The 18314-nt window shown below is 34.8% G+C and overlaps 1 long non-coding RNA gene across 1 annotated transcript; it reads left to right on the top strand.

Annotated features, from left to right (window-relative positions):
- Window positions 1–621: 621 nt before the first annotated feature.
- LOC149253414 (uncharacterized) lies at window positions 622–1383 on the top strand. Its single transcript, XR_016266202.1, has 2 exons — window positions 622–870; window positions 978–1383. It is a non-coding gene; the product is annotated as an uncharacterized LOC149253414 (long non-coding RNA).
- The last annotated feature ends 16931 nt before the right edge of the window (window positions 1384–18314 follow it).

Genomic DNA, 18314 nt, shown 5'->3' with positions numbered 1-18314 from the left:
TGGAGTTCTCTTTTCATTGATTCGATTATTGGTGCCCAACTTGTAAGCGCTCTAAACAGAAAACAAAATGCTTTACTCGCTGAAAATCCGGTGATTTGTGTTCGACGGTATGAAAAAGTCGATCGGTTATACGTTTTCATGAAGGTACTGGTCGATTCAGGAACCTGTAAAAACCTTACGAGGCAGAGTGAAGCCCCACATATGACATCCCAAATTTTAATTGAAATTGTGTTTGGAAATGAGAGCATTTTGACCGGTTAGCTGCCTCTCATGTGATATTTACATACGGTTACAGTGACATGTTTTTACAGTCATGTATTTTTCTACATGAAAATTCAATAATTAGTTTGAAGTTCAATACTATTGCATAATTTTAATATTTATTTAAATTATAAAGACTCAGCCACTGTGGTTGAATGGTTGGAACAGGGAACTATCATCTAAACGAATCAATTTACGCTTTATCTTTGATGTATATATCTTGAATTCAATTCAAGGTTCACATTTGATTTGATTGATATATGAGAAGTGTTTGACAACTTTTAGATCACTTTATCTGAAAACAAATTAACACAGCTACATGGACAGGACAGGGTGAACTAGGTAAGAGCAAATTAATACCTGTCTAACCGACCAAGATGGTTTGAAAAGTACTTTCAAACACTAGAGAACATTCACTATGAGGAAGCAATGAAGGAATGTGAGCTCTGCAACAAATTGTCAGCCAGAATGCTTTGTGAGTCGGACCAGGCCAATCTCTGTTGGGCCTGTGATGCCAAAGTCCACTCTGCAAATATTCTGGTGGCTCGCCATGTTCGCAAGCTTCTCTGCCACGTCTGCCAATCCCCAACCGAATGGCAAGCCTCAGGAGTAAGTCCATCCCCAACTCTTTCGCTCTGTAACAAATGCTTCTCCGCCAAACAGTCAGCTAGAAAGCATCCGCTTGATGAGAATGATAACCAAGTTGTTCCTTCCAGGTCCTCTTTGCAAGCAGTTGTTTCTGCTCCATCACCAAGTGGAGGAAACGGTGGTGATGCCTGTGGGCAACATAGTGGAGCTTAAAGGGCAGCTACCAGTGAGAATTGCAGTAAACAGCATTGACCCTTGTTTGAATTGGACAAAAAGAACACAGTTGGTTAGTTGTAGTAAATAGTAGATAATGTTTTTATGTGATGGGACTAAAAATTGCAAGTGGTTAGAAATGAGAATTTTATGGGCAAAAATTTTCAGATTGATAATTATGAGAAGTCACAATGTAAGTTACATATTCTTTGATCTGACAATGTAAATGCAGCATCAAAGTGTTTTCAATATGAGAATTAAGGCATGATGTCAATCTCTAAGAAATTTGTCTCCTCACATTTAAGCACCTGAGAGGCAGTTTTCGATATTTGTTTTAAAGTTGGAATTCTTCGAAGGTTTGTAATCGTATACATGGATAAATCCCGTTTGGTGTCTGGGCAAATGGTATGCATTTCAACTCTTGCACTCAATTTACAGTTTTCACTTTTATGCTATCATATGGTTATTTGTTCGAGAATGAAATAATTTTCCAGGCTAGTTACCTTTAGGATTCTTGTGTGCCAGAGCTGATTTTAACTATGTTACATTTAATTGTCACTACTGGTGCCACTAAATAGATACTGCCTGAAAAAAAAAACAAACAAACAAACCAAAAAAATGCCAGTTCAATGTTAAGGTTAAATTTCTGACAGCTGTTCAAATATTGATAAAAAAATTATATTTAATGGTTTAAGTTGCTGCTTTACAATGGATATCATCCTTCAAATGGAAGAAATGTTTATGTTAAATTTCTGAATGCTCGTCAAAATGTTGATTAAAATTTTATATTTAATGTTTTAACTTGTTGCTTTAGACTGGATATCATCCTTCAAATGGAAGAAATATGTTTTTGAAGATTTATTTCCTCCAAAAAAATGCTATATTTATATGAAGCTGGTAGTTGCTCTTAGCTGGACTTGAATGTCTTGATTGCTCATAACAATTTCCACAACAATAATCTAGAAACAAGAGGGCAGGGAGTTGATCGATAATGCACATTATGGATGACTAAGTATCAAGAGAAAATTTTCATGTGTGAACCCTCTCATTCAGAATAATTTTCGTAACACTAAAAAATTGTAGCCAACTGCATGTTTTTAACCTCTACAGACAATCTTTAACAAGTTTTTCCCGGAGGATACCTTTATACAATTAAATCGGATGGTAAGCTTCCATTTATAATTATGTCATCTCAGCTTTCTGTTTTGCAGGATCTCGAAATGGTCCGATTTGAAACCTACCAAACATGAAACAGGTAATAGTTCAAAATCAGCCCATCCTTATCTTGTGCCTGAAAATTCCATTGCCGCATTTTGTTTCTGCAGTTTTCTGCTCTCTTCAGTTTTTGGGTGTCATCCAAACAAAGTTTTGGTTGCTCTTGAATGTGATTCAAGGAAAAGAGCACACAGCTGGAATTTAGCATCTTAGTGCTCTTAAGAGGTATAATTCAAATAAGGCTTCAAGTGATGGAAGAAAAAATCTGTATATCTCTCAAAACCTGAATTTGATGCAAATGCCAATTAAGGTTTTAATATTTGTGGTATTTTATGCTTCATTGATACATGTTCAAGAAATGACTAACTCTACCGACAATCTGCTGTCAAATCAAAGCCAATTTTTGTCATGGATGATCACTTGTACGGGATATCATAGTTACCAATTCGATTTTGATATAAAAATTGTAATCGAAAAACATTGGAAAATATTTATCTTAAAAACTTAAATATATATAGATTCTTTCTTCTAACAATAAGGTTTTTTTAAAGCCTTTTTCGTTTTGATTCATTTTCACTATAACAATTTTGAAGAGAGTTTAAAAAAGGAAAATAATCTTAATCAGTCAATTTTAATGGAATTAATCATTTTTGAGAGTCTTTTAAGAGAAAATTGATTTTTTTTCCAATTTCACAATTTTCTTTTCTTTTTTATGGGAAGGAAAACCATTTTTTAAATTAAAAAAGGAGTTTATAGAACATTATTTGGCAAATCACTTACAAAAAAATCAGCCCAGATAATTGCATCAATGTCTAAGAACAAAATAATGTGAGTGAGTTTATTACCTAACCTCAACAAAACAACATAAAATTGATAATAGCTAGCCCTGTAACATCGACATCAGTAAGAGAAGACTAGACAACAAAGAGATTACAAAATGTCATTTGACCAAAACCAAAGTAACTAAACCATTACCAATATTTCAAAACCATAAAAAAGTGTCAAAAGAGTGATCAAAATTGTAAAAGCATAGGCTTGTGGTACACAAGAATTTTGATTCTGCAGCTACCAGACAAAGTGCCCGTTAGATATTTTTCCAAACAGATGTAGCCCTCCTCTCGCGTCAGTGCCTTCTTCTAAAGGATATCAATAACATAATTGTTCTCCCTATGGATGTGCACATAACACAGATCTTGGAAGTGATTAGTCAAGACCAAGATCCTGGACATCTAATGTTGAAGATGAAGTACCTATAGATTACCAATATCCTTAAGCCAATCTATGACAACTCTTGAATTTTCAAATATCTATAGAGTGGGCACTCCTAGAGAGGCAATAATATACAAAAGTGCCCACACCCCAATTATTTCCTCTCTTACCAATATCCTTAAGCCAATCTATGACAACTCTTGAATTTTCAAATATCTATAGAGTGGGCACTCCTAGAGAGGCAACAATATACAAAAGTGCCCACACCCCAATTATTTCCTCTCTAGTATTAGTATCGAAAGCTACAAAAATCCAAAAATGAACACTTATATCCCAGGCATTAAGATTAGGCATTCATTTCTACAGGTAACTCGTTATTGATCCCCATCAAAATATCCTCTGTATTCACATAAAGCAAGAGCCAAGGAAGAGATATATCGACATCTAGAATATGAGAGAGGCCTTATATAGTCTGGGAAAAAACCAACAACCTGTGAAAGGATCTAAGTGCAAATGAATTGGGTACCCTCAAAATTTCTCTTATTCTGCACCTTCCAAATTCCCCAAGCAATGAAAGTTGAGAGAAATCTAAAAGGACCCAGCTGATGAATCCACCAAGCAACAAAATTCTCAAGAAAGCTCATTAGTCCCAACATAGGAAGATTGAGGACTTGGGCCACGTCAATCGAAAGGTCTCTGGAAAAATTACAGGAGAAAAGTAGATGTGTTGTTGAATCAGAGTGATTCATACATAAAATCCAACAATTTTGGCCAGAGAAACCACATCGCACCAGATTTTCCTAGGTCATGATTTTGTTGTCCATAGCAAGCCAAAGAAAACATTTAATTTTAGGAGGGACGTTCCAACCCCAAAATCGTCCTTTCCCACTATTTGATCTCAGAGGGAGAAGAATGTTCACTAATCAATTGATAAGCCATATTAGCTATAACCTCGACAGATGCTAAATTACCCCTCTAGTTAGTTTGATTTGGTCTTCCAGTTAATGAGATACGAGTGCATGAGAGATTTTTGATGAAGCCATCCATTCAAATGCATTAGAGCCACTAAACCCCAGGTCAGTAAAGGTGCACCATATGGGCTGAGTATTTGTATTGTCTTCTTTCAAATAGATTTGTTGCAAACAATGTATACCTTGCACACATAATTGTGTGATCAGTTCAAAGGGTAGTTTGTAGAAGGATTCCCCACTAATAAAAGGTTCTCTACCCAAATGAATAAGATCACCCCTTCTCACACTCCAAGCAGTGAATTTTCAAATTCAATGCCAAGAGTCTAGAAGTCCAAGCCAAATATTTGATCCTCCATCCCCAAGCAAAGTTCTTCTAGACCAAGGTCAGTCAATCCATGATTTGTTTTTCAGGTATTTAACAACAACAATACTGCTCCAAAGTCCCACACCCTACATAAGCCTCCAGATACTTTTCATTGCAAGTGAATTTGCAAAGTGGAAGAGGTTCTTAAAACCTCATCCACCAGAACCCTTGGGTATGGTGAGTATTTCCCAACTTAACAGGTTAGAGCTTGCCTTCATTTTCTTGCCAACCCATTAAAATTTCAAGAAAATCTTCCTCATGTTCTTAAGAACTCATTTTTCTACCTTCGATAAAGTAAACCAATATACAAGAAGGGCCTCGAGGACAACCTTTACCATGGTCATCCTACCACCTATAGAAATCCACTTGTTACATCATAGGTTGATGCATATATCGATATGATCCAAGAGCCACTGCAAATCACACACTTGATAACAGTTTAGCTTTAAATGGTAACCCAAATAGGTAAAACCAAAATCAAGAGGAGCCATTGCAAATGGGAGAAAGTTATTTATAGTCAACCAAATCTCATCAAGAACATTTTGTTGTAGAAAAGAAGTCTTCTATTGGCAAATTGACATCTCAGAAGCAAGGAAAAAAGAATCGAAAATATTACAAAAAGACCTCGATTCCTCCAAAATGTTGATGGGCCTCTAAATAAGACATAAACTAAGGCCCATGCCTCTAAATTAAACAATAATTTAAGGCCTATGACCATCCTTCAACACATTAAACCTCTCTTTCTACATTAGATAATTTATTTTCAACTTTAATATATTCATTAGGAAGGTTTATGAATAATTGGATATTTGTGCCTAATATTATTTTTTTTTGTGGAATATTATGAGAATATTGGGCAGATTATGAAGATTTGGAGGAGGAGATAATTTGGGACTTGTTCCCTACTAGATGAGGATCAATAATAACTAATAAATCAACAAGATATTATGTAATTATGGCACAGATTGTGGAACTCCAATGATTGAGAAAATCTAGGAATGTGTTCCACTAATGAAGGGACCATATCCACTACTCAAGGGATTTTGGTGGAGAAAACTTCCTCCATTCATGGGGAATGATTCCTAATCATTTTTTATAAGTACCAAGTTGAATTTTCATAGCGCGGATTGTGAAACTCCAATGATTGAGAAAATCTAGGAATGTGTTCCCTGCCATTTAATGCAGATTCCTAGTATTGGGGACCAGATCCGCTAATCAAGGGATTTTGGTGGGGAAAGCTTCCTCCATTCATGGGGAATGATTCGTAATCATTTTGTATAAGTACCAAGTCGAATTTTCCTCTAGGGGGAGATTTTCATTAGTCTTATTGTGGAGAGAGCTTGTATTTTTGTAGCTCCATTGTATTTTCTTGCAGGGATGTAATGGTATTGATGGAATAATGAAGATTGGTGTCATTTTCAGCTTCTAAATCTTGTTATACTCCATAGGTCTATGAGTTTCCTTGGGCTTGGCTATCCCAGTAGCCTCAGATCCCTTTTGTATCATTTTCTTTCCTTCTTTTCGCTGCTTATTCACATGCATCTCTTGTTTTTGTTTCTTTCTATTTATGTATTTAGTATTAATGATTTCTTATTGTACAATGGAGTTAAATGGTTGATGTAAGCTCTTTTGCAGGATCACAAACATTATTTCATCCTTCGAAAAGCTTTGGAAGTTCATAGTAATCATTGAGCTACTTGGATTAGTCTTCTTATTCCCAAATCTAGATTGTTTGACCTCCTTTTTAGCAAAGAACAATATTTTTAGAGCATGCTAATGAGCTTCAATCGAATTTATTCCACTTACATTAGATCAAAAAAACATTCTAGTTCATAACAAAAATTACCCCATTGCATTTGCACTTGATTTGGTTAGGAATTTTTTAGATTTACTAGCTCACTAGCTCTCAAATTTCTAGATTTTCGACTAGTAATGTTTTTTATTTTTTTGCATGGGTTAACAGAGGCCTTTTTGAGTTATTCCACTTGGAATAGGGACCTAAGACATCCTAGTTAATAAAAAAAAAATTCCCATCCAATTTGTATTTTATTTTCTTGGTCATTAAATCCTCACCAATTTCATCATTTCACAAGGAAATTTCTCCAAGATTTTTTAGCAAATCCATCCATCTCCCAACTTTTGTTTTGAGTTCTGGGTGATCCTAGGAATTTTATCACTCCATTCCATCCACAAACCACCTTCCCTAAGCCTTCCATCACCTCCAACACCCATCATTTTTCTCTCAGCTGTATCTTGTAGAAATACAGGGAATCTTGTAGGTTTTTAGTACATCCTATAGGTTTTCCTGTAGTGGTCTGTTTTGAGGCCGAATTGAGAGAAAACCTCTAGGAAGCCACACAAGGTCACCTAAGGGTCTCCCAAGCCTTCTAACCATCCAGTATCATCTCCAAGCCACCTGCCACATCACCAAAAGAGATTAGCTTTCACACTCTCGCATGAAAAAAGACAAAAAGAAAAACAGATTTATTTTATTCATTTACATGCATAGCAGTAAAAGGTTTGATGGTTTGAATCTGCATGCTTAGGATAATAGAATTGCATACATGTTAGCTTAGCATTCTTTTGAAGCAAAGCCTCTTAACAGTTAGTTAGAAAATGGTGTGTTTTAGCATTTGATTTCAGTCTCTTTCCTTGTACTTTTTTTCTCTCAATGGGTTAAGGTTCCATTTCAAACATTTCATTTTCTGTAATTAGTTTAGGATTTGACTTCAATACATGCACTCCATTACGTCATGACAACAAAGGAAGGACACATTGTATGCTGCGCATATAGTGTCGATACCTCTTAAGTTTGTACGAACCCCGGGTTGATAATTAAAGTTGGTAACCTTGGAGTTGCAAAATTCTTTTTGCAATATCGAGGCTCATCACTTTTTGGCACCATTGCTGGGGAGGTGTCAAAGTATGCATTGTTTTCTTCCCTATTTGATTAATTTATTTTTACTTTTTGCAAAAACAAAAAAATATTTGCACTAGGCATATTTAATTTCAAAAGTAGAAAATTGCATTATAGTTTTCATTCAATCATTAAAAAAAAAAATCTCCAACACCAACCCATCCCCCCATTTGATCACGAAGTGCAGTAAGAGCCACATCACCATTCACTCTTGTAGGTAGAATAAGAAGATGGAAAATAATATAGAAGAAATGGATGGAGATGATGACAATGAGGAAGATCCTCTTGGATTTCCCATTCAAGACACTGATGGTAGTGTGCACATGAAGAGCATCCCTCCATCTTTTCTTCCAAAATTTCATGGTCTAAGGTCAAAGGATCCGGAAACCTTTCTTTATGAATTTGAAATTGTTTGTAGATCTTATGGTTACTTATTAAAAACTAAAAAACTGAGATTGTTTTCAGCAACATTGAAGGATAGAGCTGTTAAATGGTTCATGAGTTTAGTGACTAATTCAATAAGATCATGGAGTGAGATGCAAAAGATATTTCTAGAAAAATATAAAGATAATGATCTTAAAGAAGAAATATTTAGAATGAATCAAAGAGAATATGAGAGTCTAGAGGATCTAATAGAGAGGTTCATGTATAATGTTAAGAGGGAAAAACTACATGATTTAGGATCTGACACACTAAAAACCCTCTTACTTAGAGCAATTTGGGATGAATGGATTGATGTCCTTAATCTCATTTGTAGATGTGATGTATATCAATTATCATTTGAAGAAATTCATGAAACATGCAAACACATATCAAGAGGAAAGGAAAGAGTAAGTCAATCAACATCAAATCGGCCAATCAAGCTAAACTTGGAAATTTGTTTGATGACTTTAAAACAAAAATTCTTAGCAATCTAACCGAACAAGTAGAAATGTTAAGAATACAAATGAGAAAAAAGAAGGTGTTGATATTCGTGTTTTCCATGCAGAATCACGTGATGTTAAATATTGCTCCTCATCACCAAGGTTGAAGGAAGTTGACCAAGAGGAAAATGGAGCAAGTCAATTGCCAATGCAACTATGTTCTGTAGCTCCAAGAGGACCATGGCAACCTATTCAGCCTGATATGATGCCAGAGCCTAATTCACAATTTCAAGCTTATGCACATCCACCTCAAAGTAATTGAAACACACACTTTCCTTGGCAACATTGGTCACCTCAACCCCAAAACCAATCTTGGCAACAAGGTTGGCAAGGAACTTATGGGAGACATCCACAATATCCTCAATATCTTCCTTAATATCCTCCATACCAAACTCCATGTTATCCTTACCATTCACCTCCACCACAACCACAACTCCATCCACATCCATCTCAAATTTACACTCCCACTCAACTACTTGTACCACCATTTTCAAACCCACACATTGAAGTAGCTCAGCCCACTTATAATGCTGAGGTATGACACTTCTAAAAATCTCCTCTTGAGCTCAATGGTATTCACCATAGCTTAGGAAGAGTATTGCAAAAAAGAGATTCTCTTAATATCATTGAAGGACTACATCCAGAAGAAGAAAATTTGAAAGAGAAGATCAAAGAACCATGGGCTGCAATTGATGAAGAACAAACATCAAAATTAGAGATTGAGAAATCTCCCTCATGGTTACCATCGAATCCTCCATGTATTCAAGTGAACAATCAAAAAAAGAGGAAGATTTGAAGGTCATGGTAGAAGAAGACATGAAGAATGATCCAAATCAGCAAGTGGACTAGAGGCATCACAACTATATTGAAATATGGTTCCAGACAATCATTAAGTTGCAGAAATACCCTCTTCTTCAAATGTGCTTGATATCATCAAAGTAAGATCATTTGATCTTTCAAATTCAAGTACATGTCAAAGCATACATTTTAAGCCTCCACATCATTTTGTCTGTCATCTTGATGCACACATGGCTCCATTGGAAGTATTCTTATACTTAAAAGTGATTTTGCTTTTCAAGTAGGGTAGGGTAGAAAAAACAAAAATTGAAAAATAAAAGAAAAAAATAAAAATCTCATGTGAAAACCTCATTGTAGGTGCCTTGGATTGGCTCATTGATTGAAAACCTCCATGAGGCAGTCAATGGGTTGGGAAAAAAAGAAAAAAGAGAGAAAAAAAGATCCCAGGTGAAAACGTCCTTTGAGGCGCCTAGGCAAACGTACTAGTTGAAAACCTCATTGAGGCAACTTGTAGGCCTAGAAAAAGAAGAAGAAAAAAATAATAAAAGAAATATTTGCTCCGTGCATCTCTTTGATGAATACATGTACTCTCCAACATCTGCAAGCAACAAAAACAAGTTGGTACCAAAAGGAAAATTGGTCAAGCCTAGTCAAAAGAAGTCAAAGTTTGACTTTCTCCTCCTTTGCTCGAATGATCCAACAAGGCCAAGGCCATGTTGCGTTGTGTTATATTCTTTCCACGACTAGCCCACGTAGTTAATTGGGGGTTAGAGGGGGGGTGGAGCCCCCCTTCGTTGTGCCGATTGTGTAGCGGGGGGGTCACAGAGGGTTTGAGGGGTGCAGGTAACCCCCCTCTATGGTTTTGGACCCTATGTTAGGTTGGGCGGACCTACCTATGGTTTTGTGCATGATTTTCGCACATGGTTTTGGATGCGATGGTTTTCAGTTCATGGTTTTGGACGCGATGGTTTTCAGTCCATGGTATTGGATGCTTCGGCATGTATAAATATGTATTGTAACATTTGAAAGGAACATAATGAAAAATGAAGCTGGTAGTCTCGGTTTTGGGATCCAAGGGAAATCTCTGTGTATATGTGTTATGCTCTTGCATTGTTTATTTTCTGTGTTTCTAGAATTCGTATGCAGGTAATTTCTGTGTGGGGTTAAAACCTACATTTGGTATCAGAGATGTTTTTGGCTTCAAGGGGAAGCCTTTATTATTGAGGAGTTTTGCTCGAGCCTGTGGTAGACCCTGTTCAATGGGAGATTTGCGAGATCGATTATGGTGGTGAAAGAAGACGGCGAGCAGTGGAAATATAGAGATTGAGAAATTTAATGGTTAGAGTTTTGAGTTGTGGAAACTCAAGATGGAGGATCTGTTGGTGGATAAAGATCATTGGATCATGGTAGATCCGAGTGCTAAACCAACGGGAGTGTCCGATGAATAATGGAAGAAGTTGGATCGAAAGGCAAAGAGAACAATATGATTGTGTGTCTCAGATTTAGTATTGTTGAATGTATCAGGGGAAGCTACGTCGAAGGCTTTGTGGGACAAGTTAGGGACTTTCTACCAATCTAAGTCTCTGGTGAATAAACTGTTCCTATAGAAAAAGTTGTATAACCTGAGGATGAAAGATGGAGACTCGGTGACAGAGCATCTAAACGCATTTAATACTGTGGTAAGTCAGTTATATCGGTTGATATTGAAATTTCAGATGAAGATAAGTGCATTAGTTTGTTGTGTTCTCTACCAGATTCGTGGGATAGTCTGGTTATTGCAATAGGTAGCAATGCCACTGCCTTGTAGTTTGATGAAATAGTCTCATCCTCGCTGACGGAGGAAATGAGATGCAAAAATATGGAGAGCCAGAATGGTGATGCCTGTTGGTTGCAGGAATTACACTTATGTAATATCCCTCCCCTTAATAATAAATAATAAATAATAATATAATAATATAATAATATAATAATAATAAGAAATAATAAATAATAAATAAATCACTTAATAATAAATAATAAAAATAATAAATCATAAATGATATTAAAAATATATACAAAATAATAATAATAATAATAATGGTTATTCTCTAAATAAGAATAAATAAAAATAAAACAAGAAAAATAGGAAAAAGAAGAAAATGAAACAAGAAAGCTAAAGAAAAGAAAGAAATAAAACAAGAAAACTATAAAATCAAAAGAAAAGTAAAGAAAGCTAAAAATCAAAGTCACATGTAGACACATGGAGTGTGTGCATGTGGTTCCCCATCCAATGTTTGCTCTATTTATTAGAGGGTGAGGAGGATGGGAGGCATTCCATCTTTCCGAGTTTCTATCTTTCATTCTCTTGGGAGAATGGTGTTCTAAGACTTAGGAGTCACTGGCAGTAGTACATTGATGGAGGGCTCAGGGGTGGCCAGTTGTAGCAAATCCTTGCACAATTGAGCCTATGGTTGGGTGGAGAGTCATCCCCAAAACCTTATTGTCATCTGGTAGACTTTGATCACAGGTAATATAGGTATGTGCTTATTTGTTTGATTATGATTTTAATTAGGAAATTAACTTTATATTTACTTTTTACTGTTACATATGGTATCAGAGCTAGGCTCAACCCTTAAGGCCTATGGGCATCTTAGAAAAAAAAAATATTTTGTTAGGATTTTTAACTTGACTTGTTTTGAAAGTTACAGGATGGTTACTTCTGGGAGGCCACATATTTTTTTCATTCCTATGAGTAATTTCCACGGAAAAATATTATCAATATCTGAGCCCAACTTTTAAAACTGCGATTTTCATTGAATGAAGGAATGGCTGTATAATTGTTGCTAGTACACGAGGCTTCTATTTTTTTTTGGTGGTCAGTAGTTGGCTTCTTGGTCTTTATTTTCTGTTGTGATGAGGTTGATGCTTGTCTCTGTTTTGCTCGGTTATATGCTACATGTTCTTTATTATTCTCCCTCTGAGGAAAAATCCTAGTGGAAACCTTTATATTGAGTTTATCTAGGTTGGAATACCTCCACATCGCAGCTAGTTAGTCCTATGCAAACATGATTCCTTGAGAATGGAAATATGAAAGTCAGGGTCAAATGAGTACAAATTGTGGCCATATAGAAGGCCAATTTCTCAAGCCTTCATCTACAATGATCAATTTAATCCTTTCTAGAATATTTTTGTGATTAAATATAGCCAAGGCATAGCCATTAGCTGATCATTTATTTCTTTAGTACCCTTCTGCAACTCAATTTTACAATTTACAATAACACCATTTGAATTTAATGTAGTGCAATTAATTCTTAGATTTATTTCGAATGCTACCAATTGGAAATGGGATCATCAAACATCTGTCCATTTTGGAAACTTGTCCGTAGAAATCTGGAAGCCATTTAGCTGGCTTTACGCATTAAAGGTGTTATCGACATTGGATACCATGGATTTTGGGTTGGCTTGCATTGCTATAGAATTTATTTTTGACTCCTTCGAAATTTAGGTTAATTAGTTTCCACATTCTATCTACCCAATTTGCTTTTGCATGGCATGCCAAATACTTGCTCCTAAAGAAAATATTAATGGTTCAAACTTTCTGAAAAGGAGATCTAAGGCCCCCAAGTCCAGCATTCCATTGCAAGTTCTCATTCTTTCGGTGGCCTAATTGGACGGAGGAGAATCCATCGAGCAGCTGTGCGGAGGGCACAGGGCCGTATGATTGTGGTCAACGAGATAACTCTCTCCATTGCAAAGAATTTTTTTCTACCTATCTCGAATATTTAACGTTTTGGTTTTTGAAGAGTTTATTAGAAAGTCACACTACCTGTCTTTGGCTTCTTCCAAACTAAAGATTTTTTGTTGAATTATACTGAAAAATTCTTTCCAATTTATTCTTTCCATTCAATGAATCTATTGTGAATTATGGAATCACCAAATATTTGTAAATTGTGCACTCCTCTTTCTGTAGCTAGTTTCCACAACAATTCAATTCTGTTCTGTTTCTGTATCCTGCTTTAAAAGAAATAATGCGATTTTCGGCCACAAATAAAGAGATTCATAGCTCGAATCATTAGAGACCAAATTGTTAAGTATACCTTGTAGTGCTAGTGTCTTCGATTCGCCAGATAACACCTCTGCCATCTCAGGTTAAAGACTTGAGAGGCTCCCAGGTCTTCTGCATCGAAGTGTTCAGTGACAAATCTTTGGCTGCATTTTTTCTGTACTTACATTTTGAATTGGAGTTATTTTGCTATACCTTTTGCTTGTTGAAGTTCTATGTGCTTTCCCTTAGTTCTTCATATGTATGCTAAGACTATTACATTTCTTTTTTCACTAACTTGCCCGAAAATGGCCTTGGGGAAACGCTCTCTAAGGGCATCTTTGAGTTCCTTCCCGAGAGGTGCAGCACCAGACATGATTATCTGGATGGACGAGACATCGTACTAAGAAACGATGGGACTCCTTGTGATGTCCAAGACAATCGGAGGCACAATAGAATGTTAATATAGTAATATTTAGAATGTTGATATAGTAATGTGAGAATTGTTGATATAATAATTAAAGATGCGGCTTGAATTTGTAGATAATGATTAAAAAACTAGATTGAAATTGCAGGAATTGTTACTTACTAGTTTGATAATTAAAATTTCAATATCTTGTTTGAAGTCACAGACTTTCGCTATCTATTGATCTGATCATGTTAGCATCCAGGTTACAGCCATTACCTCAAATGAAGTCCAAGCACTGAAAGAAGCTCCTTCTCTCGTCAAGAATTCAAAGCGCTAAAATCATTATAGCTAAAATGTATTGTAGCCAATACGTTTGTTCAGAGTTTCCTAATTTTTGTTCCGATCCTTATGTTGTAATTAATGAATGTAAAACCCGGTAGCTATTAAAGCTTTGATATGGTGTTGCCTTCGTGGGTGCGCTTGTAGGCAGGCCATCTTATTAATAAAATGATTTTGTTTTGTGTTTTGGGGAGGGATAACCTTTCTAGTCATCCGATCCCATTTTGGGTTGGGTGGCGATGTCTCCTCTTTATGGTGTGGAATATTTCTTTGGTTGTTTGATTTCTTAAATTTCTTAAAGTAATCATTTAATAGCCATAAGAATCTCAAGATACATTCAGTAAATCTGTTTAACGATTTATTTTGTTAAAAGCAATCCATTTAATTCTTCTAACATAAGTTATGATTGCTTAAACAGATACTTAAATATTTCACCCTACAACACAAAATTTCAATTTATCTTTATCCTTAAAAATCATGAATCTGTAGAATTAATATTGGTATGACATATAATGATGAATAAATTTTCTTTTGAAATTCAAGTACCTTTTTAACACAATAATGCCACAAATATTCTTAAGCTTTAGTCATTCGAAATTGGATTTTACATTGAGACAATTCTCTAAGTTTTTTTCTGACATCATTATTACCTTCTAACTCATGTTTTCAATGGTTTTATACTACAAAATTTGTGATTGTTGATAATTTATGGTAATTTATGGTTTAAGTATTCTGATTGTTGATAATTTATGATAAAATATATCTTATTAAAACTCATAAACTCTGATGATAAGGATAACTTATTAACCTTATTATTATTAGACTCTGATAATAATTATTATTGAGTATATTGGTTCTTATTTTATGCTTCTTCAAGTGATGAATCTTGATATTGAGTTACAGTAGTGTTTTATTTCTCGTACAAGGTCTTTATATCAACCTTCTTTTCTTTTTACAATTCATCAACTTTCTTTTCATTCCATTTTGATAGCTGATCTGGCTTTGGTAGACTGATATACTTTTAAACTAACTAAAACTAGCTTATTTCTTTAAAATCATTATAAAAGTATGATATTAGAAGTGAGACCTGAAATTCTAGGGGTATCACCATTTATTTTGGAAGATCAATTGTTAGTGTTTGGCTGGTATAAGTTAAAGTTTGGTGCACTCATTAGTTCCTTATTGGTTTTTCTCATGCATCATCATAGACATCAAATTCTTTGCTTTGAATACCGACTCTTTCCTCTGTGATTCTTTGCTCTCATTAGAATCTCATTACATGGTAAAACCACTATCTCATTTTCTTGAGTTGATTATATCATTTCCTAAACGTTATTCCATAAAATGAAAAGTGCTATAATCAACTACAACAGTTAAAGGTGTGACATAGCTCTCTCCATTACAACCATATAACAAAGTGAAATTCTAAATGAGTCACATAATTAAAGGTATATAGTTTTGTTATGACTCATTAATTCATTGGAAAAGTATATAATCTTGTAATCTTGGATGGTGATAATCTACCCATAATTGACGATGTATAATTCTCTGAAAGATTTCATGATTGATATGGTATACTGGCATGCTTTTGTGGAGGAACAAATCTTTAATGCTGGTGTAACTACTCACCACTGGTTCATTTTAGTTTACATAGCACTTGAAGTATTTGCATAATTTGTCACCAATTAAAGTGCTCTTAAATAATGAAATCTGTCCCAATTCACAATGGATAAACTCTGATATCTTATTACCTTTAGATGATCATTGTTCACTTGCATCTATTCATTATTCAATCTGATCTAACAATCCTTGAATGCTGATCATATTATTCACTAATTATCTGAGTTGGATTAATGTTCTCATTATCCTTTAGTAATAGCAGTGGCTTGGTATTTCTCTAGTCTATTATTACAAGAACACAACTCTCTCAATATGATCTTGACGATTAAGATGTTGTGAACCCATTTGGAGTGCTTACTTAGCTAAGACAGACTAAGTCATGTTTTATGGTTTGAACGTTATGATACATCTAAATCGTACCCTATGATTTCAGTTTAGTTTTGAGTATAAGTTACATGAGGTTTCGTGATTCAAGGTTAATTGCATATAGTGAATAAAAGTTGTCTAAGGAGAAATGGAAAGGAGAAACTTGCAAATTTTCAAGGATGATAACTAATGTGATTATGGCCAACATGGATCAGATGCTTACGGTGGTAGAGAAGAAGTATCACAACAAGGGTAAGAAATCAGTACGAAGAGGCAACCTATTTTGGAACATAATGGAAGAGCCACATGGTAAAGTTTTTCATAGGTGACTAACTATATGAGTGAATTATGGATGGCAGGACGTATGATCAGGTAATTTTATAAGCAAATTACATTTGGTAGCTATCTTAATGAATTTATTACCCAAGTTGGGAAATAGTAACAACATTTCCAAGGTATATCAGTGCTATAGGAGAGGAGGAGAAGAAACCACAATGATTGGAGGTGAGAAATTAAAGTCAATTTAATAAAACAGAATGAAGTGAAGAAACTTCCATTTTTGAAGCCAGTAGACATGGAATAGTAGGAAATCAAGACAGGGAGAAAAATAAAAATATATCTATGAATATCGGGTAGGAGATGAAGGGATGTTCTATCAAGAAGAAAGTTCTTTTAAAGGTATTGATGAGTGGAGCGAGAAACATGATTGGTAATGGTCATAATGATGATCTACATATTTTAAAAATGTGAAGGCGTGAAGTTGGATGATGACCAAGTGATAATAAACGAGAAAGATATAAGCAGGAATGTTGCTAGAAATTTTATAAGGATACTTTGAGAAGGATTGTGTACATAGTGACAAAAGAAGTGAAATTCAATTAATAGAGGTTGTACTTGACTAATTTTCACTCATTATTTCATGAGTAGGACTTCCCATAAAGTTAAAAGAGGTGTTTTCCACATAACACCTCACATTTAAATTTTTCATGGACAATGATGGTAGTCATGTTTCCAACTATTTCAAAATCTAAAATAATGATACTATTGAATAAGAAAGAGTCTTTTATGATAAGCAATCAAATGGTATTGAGGTACGAACTTGAAAAACTCGACAAGATAAGAAAATATTTTTGTGGATGAAGTGCTAATTGTTAAATAAGTCAACATGGATTAACAAATCCTCGTGAAAGTAAATTAAGCATGATATAAAATTAAATCATGATGAAATAATGTTTATATGAAATTGCATATAGCGGTATTGGAATCAGTAAGCCAAAGGGTAAATGGATGTAAATCAAGGAATTTTAATTTTGAGATAGATGATGATGGAATAACTAGTAATATCTTAAACAATGAATTTCACCAGAATTTCCTTGGGGAAGGAAGAATATATAACGAGAGATTAAGATCCAAGATGATGAGGCTCATGTGAAATTTAACGATGATTATATTGTTGGTGTAAATGATCAACTACCTAGTAGAAAGAAGTGAAAATGATTATTGAAAAATAATTGACAACTTGATGAAAACACATTGACGATGTTTCATGATATCATGGTAGCAGGATAAAGATGTACATATGGTTCTTATACTATTAATGTATCCGTATGATGATAGCAATATGCATAAGTATTATCACATTATGTCAAGGTATATTGACATATTCATTTACTACGTGATGATAAATATTTAATGTTGAATACTCAAGATGGATATGATATGCATAACATGGCATAAGAGTTATGATGTTGTAATATGAGGTTTACTGACATGTGGTTCATTTATGTGAAGTCATGATATGTCTTTGATATAATTATGTTGATGGTATAACTGAATCATGCAATACTTGCATACAAATTTATGACAGGCATAAGCATGCAATGCGTTATTACTCCTAAAGTTGCGTTTAACAATAATGAATGTTTTCTTGATGACATGCACGACTTGGCATGTGGATTATTTTCTATGATACTAAGATGGTATGGTTAATGCATTAGATGCATGTTGACGTGTGATGATTCACATGACTCCACAAATGAGCCGAGAGGGCCCGTTTATTTGATGATCTCATGCAAGCCCATACGCACGAGGGAGAATAAG

Source organism: Pinus tabuliformis, chromosome 7, assembly GCF_031772625.1.
Source record: "Pinus tabuliformis cultivar Carrire ecotype Pingquan chromosome 7, CPIR1, whole genome shotgun sequence".
Classification (NCBI taxonomy): domain Eukaryota; kingdom Viridiplantae; phylum Streptophyta; class Pinopsida; order Pinales; family Pinaceae; genus Pinus; species Pinus tabuliformis.
This window is presented reverse-complemented; position numbering and strand designations above follow the sequence as displayed.